Raw genomic sequence first — 7,519 nt, 5'->3', positions numbered from 1 at the left:
TCCACCATCTCTCAGGGTAAGAGGCAAGTATACTACAAGACTCTTCTCTGTACTGGCACCAAGGTGGTGGAACGAACTTCCCCTAGAGGTCCGGACAGCTGAGTCACTGGCTGTTTTCAAGCGGCGGTTGAAGACCTACTTATTCAGGAAACACTTCAACTAGCACTTCTTTCCTTATCTTTTGCATTAAAAAAAAATATAAAAAAAACACCTTTTGACACTTTTTCATTGTAACTTTGAACAAATGTTTTAAACTCATGGTATTTTAAGTATGTACCTTAGTGAGCCAGCATTAATGTTTTCAATCATAGAGATTTAAGCACTTATGTAGGTCGCTCTGGATAAAGGCGTCTGCCAAATGCTGTAAATGTAAATGTAAAATTGTACAAATCAGTTATGTGTCATCCTGTTTAAGGTGAGCCACTAAGGCTTGGTGTTTAAGTGTTAAAGGTTAAAGCGAGTGTACGGTTGGAGACTGACGTCATTTAGTTTTTGGTAATTTACAGCCGTGTCACGTCTCAGTCAGATTTACCCTTTGTACCGTAAGACTCGCGGCTCGTGTTACAGATTTCAGTCGTATCTACTCTTGAACTAGAATAGAATAGAAGCCTTTATTTGTCACATTTATATTAAAGCACGGTGAAATTAATTTTTTCACATATCCCAGCCTTGGAGGTTGGGGTCAGAGCACTGGGTCAGCCATGATACAGTGCCACTGGAGCATAAAGTGTTAAGGGCCTTGCTCAGGGGCCCAACAGCGGCAGCTTCGCAATGCTGGGGTTTGAACCCTGATCCTCTGATCAACAACCCAGAGCCTTACCCGCTTGAACCACCACACCGCACCAATAACTAATGTTATTGTTAAAGTAGATGCTACAATATTGTGAATTAAATATCGTGATAAATCGCATTAATGATTACTAGCGTGTTTAAAGCCAGAGAGAGCCAGTACTTTGCCACCTGACCTTTCCATTGTTTTTTCCATTAGTACTTTGTGGTGCGGTGTCTGGAACGTGTGTCGGACCAGATGCCGAGCCTGAAACGATGAGCCGACACATTTCTCATGGTGAAAAGCCAGCTGTTTGGTCTTAGACATCAGCTTGATTTGCAGTTTTTTTTCATTCGTCCCACTAACACTTCTGAGAAACGCTTCAAGCAGGTAATTGGATCTCTCTGAAACTTCCGTACCAGAGTACATGTTACATATTCTATCACATTGTCACAGAGCAGATTTACAGAAACTCAGATTTAGGTTGGTTTCACTTGTAGTGCTTTAAAATGACCCAAACCAGAAAGACAAGAAGTTTCAAGTGATCACAGCACTTTTGGCGTTCACAATTTAAGTGGATTAAAAATGGGACCATTTTCTTTTTTTTTTGCTTCCCGTTAGCACTGATGTGGACTCAGAAACCTTGTGGCCTCAGAAACCCCTGCTCATTTTTTCCTCCCTTTAAATATTAATGTGTTCAGGGGACATTTTCTGGAGCACACAGGAAAAATACCCCACAACCATTCATTTTCTACGCTTATCCGAACTACCTCGGGTCACGTGGAGCCTGTGCCTATCTCAGGCGTCATCGGGCATCAAGACAGAATACACCCTGGACGGAGTGCCAACCCATCACAGGGCACACACACACACTCTCATTCACTCACGCAATCACACACTACGGACAATTTTCCAGAGATGCCAATCAACCTACCATGCATGTCTTTGGACCGGGGGAGGAAACCGGAGTACCAGGAGGAAACCCCAGAGGCACGGGGAGAACATGCAAACTCCACACACACAAGGCGGAGGCAGTAAATTGAACCCCCAACCCTGGAGGTGTGAGGCAAACGTGCTAACCACTAAGCCAACGTGCCCCCACCCCAAAACCAGATCCTAGGGTGGTCTGAGATTATTTGGACTGTTCATATATACACGTTATATCAGCCTGAAACCACTGCTTGTATGAAATAAGTGTGAAAAGGTGTGAGACACCGGAAAACCTCGAGAGGAACCAGATTCAAAAGTCTCAGTACGCTCCTCAGTGATGATGCAGTAATAAATTATTTCAGTCTGCAGGTGTAGAAGTGTGTGAAAGGATGATGAGTATAAGAAAACTGTGAATAAAAGTCCTGGGATGAACACAAGAAGGTGTTTTTGATTACAGCAGCAGTTCAAAAAGGACACATGGTTCTGATTGAGCTGCAGTGTGAGCTCTTTGTGCTGGAGCCCTGAATCATTTGCTTCCACTTTTGTCTTGAGTTATGGTGCTTCCTGTTTCCTGAATCTTCTGTTTCTGGAGGATTCTGTGTCTGTCGACTCGCCTGATGCAACCTGCAGTACGATTAAGCAAGTGGAAGACGTAGAGTAGTCAGAGTAGAGCGCAAAGTAACACACAACTGTGGGCTCTCGGAGGTTATTAGTCAAAGTGATCGGAGTAACGTAACTGAATTTGAATACACTGTTTGGATTGAACTTTTGTTTTTTGAGGATTTTTTTTGTTTTGGAAACCTGTCACAAGATAGATGCTGAGACTGGTGCAGCTGCAGTTTGAGCCATTTTGAGCAAACAATTCAAAACAGTAAGAATTGGTAAGATTGGCACAGATTAATGATTGGCAAACAGGATAAAATAAGTGAGGCAGTAACCCAAGATCTGTAGGAATGTATGGGGTCAAACCAGGTCAGCGTAAACAAACGGCTCGGTTTATTAAGGACACAAGATCGAATGAGCGAATTATTCACAAAGTTGTAGTGACTGAAAGTTGATTATAAAGTGAGCAGTGTGTGTGTGTGTGTGTGTGAGAGAGAGAGAGATTATAATCAGTAGTCAGGTGACTGTGAACGAGGAAGTGAGTGTGCATTGTGGGAAACTGATTGTGATCATGTTCATACACTGTGATTCCGATTGGGAAATAGATTATGAAGTCTCATTAATCCTGAGAATACAATAAGATTTCTATTTGCAAGGCATTTATTTTTTGATGATTTCACTGAGGGGGGCACGGTGGCTTAGTGGTTAGCACATTTGCCTCTCACCTCCAGGGTTGGGGGTTTGATTCCCGCCTCCGCCTTGTGTGTGTGGAGTTTGCATGTTCTCCCCGTGCCTCGGGGGTTTCCTCCGGGTACTCCGGTTTCCTCCCCCGGTCCAAAGACATATTTCACTGAATCTACTGTTATATAATAATAATAATTTTAAAAAAAAAAATCAATATAATATTTTCCAAATAATGTGACTAAGTTTAGGCCTAACGTTGATTCATGAATATTTATTTATTTATTTATTTATTTATTAGTTAGAGTTATGGGCACGGTGGCTTAGTGGTTAGCACGTTCGCCTCACACCTCCAGGGTCGGGGTTCGATTCCTGCCTCCACCTTGTGTGTGTGGAGTTTGCATGTTCTCCCCGTGCCTCGGGGGTTTCCTCCCCCGGTCCAAAGACATGCATGGTACGTTGATTGGCATCTCTGGAAAATTGTCCGTAGTGTGTGATTGCGTGAGTGAATGAGTGTGTGTGTGTGTGCCCTGCGATGGGTTGGCACTCCGTCCAGGGTGTATCCTGCCTTGATGCCCGATGACCCCTGAGATAGGCACAGGCTCCCTGTGACCCGAGGTAGTTCGGATAAGCGGTAGAAAATTAATGAATAAAGTTAGAGTTATGGGCAAATCAAATTGCTGGCCCATGTACACACCAGGTTAAAATGTATTAACCTTTATTTGTAACGTATATAATGCAGGACAGTGAAATACTTTTCTTTGCATTGACCAGGTTGTTAGGAAGTTGTGGTCAGAGCACAGGGTCAGACATGTTACACAGAGGGTTAAGTGTCCAACAGGGACAGCATTACCCTTCGACCTTCTGATCAGTACTTCAGAGCCACCAACTTATATATTACTCACCAGTTGTCTGTCTTCTGTGATAATAAATGATTTATAATTAATATTATTTGACTTTTAAATCGTCGCATCTGCTCATAACACCTTGAGTAACTACATGGTCAGAGTCACTGTTAGCACGTTCGCCTCACACCTCCAGGGTCGGGGTTCGATTCCCGCCTCCACCTTGTGTGTGTGGAGTTTGCATGTTCTCCCCGTGCCTCGGGGGTTTCCTCCGGGTACTCCGGTTTCCTCCCCCGGTCCAAAGACATGCATGGCAGGTTGATTGGCATCTCTGGAAAATTGTCCCTAGTGTGTGATTGCGTGAGTGAATGAGTGTGTGTGTGTGCCCTGCGATGGGTTGGCACTCCGTCCAGGGTGTATCCTGCCTTGATGCCCAATGACGCCTGAGATAGGCACAGGCTCCCTGTGACCCGAGGTAGTTCGGATAAGCGGTAGAAGATGAATGAATTAATGAATGAATGAATTAGAAATGATTGTGAGAAGATCCGACTTAAAATCCTAACCGCTAACTAGTTCTGAAGCTAAGTGATGTAGCTGAGGCTGATGATCTGTCAGAGACCCAATTTACAGACCAGTGCTGACAGCTCTGGCATTTCTGCCTCTGTCATTTTCCCCCAGTGTTTCCAGTTTGTTGTAGTGTAAATAAAAATAAAACAGATATTTGTAGCAGTAAACAGATCCAGACGGTGTTGCTGCGTTAAACCTTTAAACGAATAACCTCAGCAGAAAGGTTTTCGAGAGACGCGTCGTTAATCGAAAACGTTATATTATTATAGCGGTGTTGATTTTTCCGAGCTGGAGCAGGTAGAGCTTATCCAAACAAACAGCGCTATCTCATGAGGCAGTCACAGCAGTGTGTTACAGGTCATTAGCCGGACCTGCTCGTTCTCCACAAACCTCTCAAACACACCAAAACCTCATCCGATACCGCAATCAGATCGCATTTCTTCTCACATTTCTTACAGCCTCCATCCACTTTCCACACACGTCAACTGAGAAAGTGTGCAAAGAGCTTTACATGCTCTCAGGGCTCTTCTTTCTTCTTCACATGAGGTTGAGGTGATGTGTGTGGCTGAGCGTGTCGGCTCTACCTGACAGAAAGCTCAGGAATGTGATACCGCTAGGCATTCTTTTCTAGCTCTTTCTCTCTCTCTCTTTCTTTTTTTTTCTTTTTGCTTTGTTTTTATAACCCTGCACAGGAAGCCCTGTCCAGCGGGCCTTCATTCAAGTTGTCTGAAAAGAAAAAAAATGCTGACTGTTTCTCCCTCCCTCTGGCTGCTCACCAAGAGGCCTTCATTTTATAGGCACACACACACACACACACACACACACACACACACACACACAGAGAGAGAGAGAGAGAAATGCTTCTCTGCAGGTGATCTGGTATCTCTATCTCTGATTTATTTTCATTACCAATTAAGACTGGAGGTAAAATGGATATCGCCTGAGAGATTCAGACCTTTAAAGTCTTTATGCATCTTCACGATAGTATTTCGACACAACGTGTGTTTGAATGAAATGTAAATTAAAAGGAGATAATAAAATACGTCTCTTTATACAGTACATCTCTGTTCTAACTGCTAGATGGTATACGCTCCCTTCTTCAGAACAAGATTTTCTGTGCACGCTGTTGCTGTTGATTTGCCTTTGATTAAAAAAAAAAATACACTAATAATGAATTTTGTGGAAGCCATGTAGATAAAATATTTTTTTTTATATTTTGATTAGCTGAGAACTCGTGGGGTGGTGACACAGACACTTCAGCACATTTTAAGGCTTGTAATGAAATGCTTTTGGAGGAGTTTGTTAAAGAGCTCAGCACAATTCTTGTATTCTTTAAAAAAAAAGAGAGATACGCAATAGATTGTGGAACGTTTTACTGAATGATCAGTTATTAAAACTATAAAAGTCTATTATGTACAAATATATGCCTTGGACGTTTCCAATAGAAGCCTTTATTTTTGTCACATATACATTACAGCACAGTGAAAGTCTTTCTTTACATATTCCAACTTTTGAGGTTGGGGTCAGTTCACAGGGTGAAGTCATGATACAGCACTTCTGGAGCACTGAGGATTAAGGGCCCTACTCAAGGGCCCAACAGTGACATCTTTGCAGAGCTGGGGCTTGAACCCTGATCGACAACCCATTGTATTGTACTGTGATGTCTTGAGTGTAATAGTGTAGAGGATTCTTTAAGGTATAATGTCATTTCATGGAATAACAGTATAGGTGTTGTAAATAAATTATTCGATTATAAGATCGAACAAAAAATAGATTTTTTTGTTTTGCTATTTTAACAATGTAAAATTGAACTGATTTTAGCGGCATCACAAGTACTTCATGTACCGTACAGTTGAAGTGAATTGAAGTTGCTTATTTGTGTGTTAGCAATATAACTAAAAATGGCTTTAATTCGATTCAATTCAAATTTATTTGCATATTTAACAATAGACATTGTCTCAAAGCAGCTTTTCAGAACCTAAGAACCTATACAAAGATTAATATAATACAAAAATTCAAGATTAATATTAAATTTATATTTTAAATGTGTTTGTATTTATCCCTAATGAACAAGCCTTAGGTGACTGAGGCAACTGAGGTGAGGACGAACTCCGTTAGATGGAAGAGGAAGAAACCTTGAGAGGAATCAGACTCAAAGGTAACCTCATCCTCATTTGGGTGACTCTGGAGGGTGTGATTATAAATATACAGCCCGGGAATTGTGTATTGATTGGGAGGTTGTTGTCCTCAAAGACCACATGTAGTCAGCATCTCCTCTTAGAATGTCCGGATACTTAACGAAGCGGAATCCAACCGGAGCTGGTACATCTCTAGATCTCTGTACATCTCTAACCCTCAAGCTGCACATTTTTCTAAAAGAAAGTAAAGCATAAAACACAGCTCACAGTGTGTGCAACACTGTCACAGCACTAGTGCAACGTCGGCTTTCTGGAGGTTAAGTGGTTTGTTGTTTAACTGCGACTGTTAACCGGCCGTGTTTGCACGTCGACGCTTCATGGCTCACTCTGGCCCGAGTAACATCATCAGATTTGTTTGTTCAGTAGCCATCAAATCCATAAGCATTACAAACAAATAAATAAACTAATTTATTCACATTTACAAAATCATCAGGCAAGGCTTATGATGCATGTTCAACTAAGGTGTGATATACGGTGACGATTTGTCAGTTTAACAAACACTGAAGCGTGAATATAACAGAGAACCATGTTGTCACATTATGAGTCATACAGAGAACTTTTTTTCATTTTTTCTCAGTATAGAAAGAACAACTTGTTACTTTCGGATTGGATGATGCGAATAGGTCACCGTCACACTCGTATGTTTCTATTTAGTGAGTCGTTTCTCAAGACATTTAGCAACGTGAAAATCAAGATTCACGATTTTATCACATTTGTCATGTGTACAACTTACAGCAAGTTCCATCTTAGACTGTGGATATAAATAAACAAACAAACAAAAGAATGAATAGAAATAAGAAAAATACGAAAAAATGTAAAATATGTAAAGGATTTGATTTGCAATAAATTAAGTTCCATGTAGTAACAGGACCGAATTGGCAAAAAGTGACGTAGCAGATGTGTTAATAAGAGTAAAACAGCAGCGT

The sequence above is a fragment of the Tachysurus vachellii genome, chromosome 12, assembly GCF_030014155.1.
Source record: "Tachysurus vachellii isolate PV-2020 chromosome 12, HZAU_Pvac_v1, whole genome shotgun sequence".
Lineage (NCBI taxonomy): Eukaryota > Metazoa > Chordata > Actinopteri > Siluriformes > Bagridae > Tachysurus > Tachysurus vachellii.
This window is presented reverse-complemented; position numbering follows the sequence as displayed.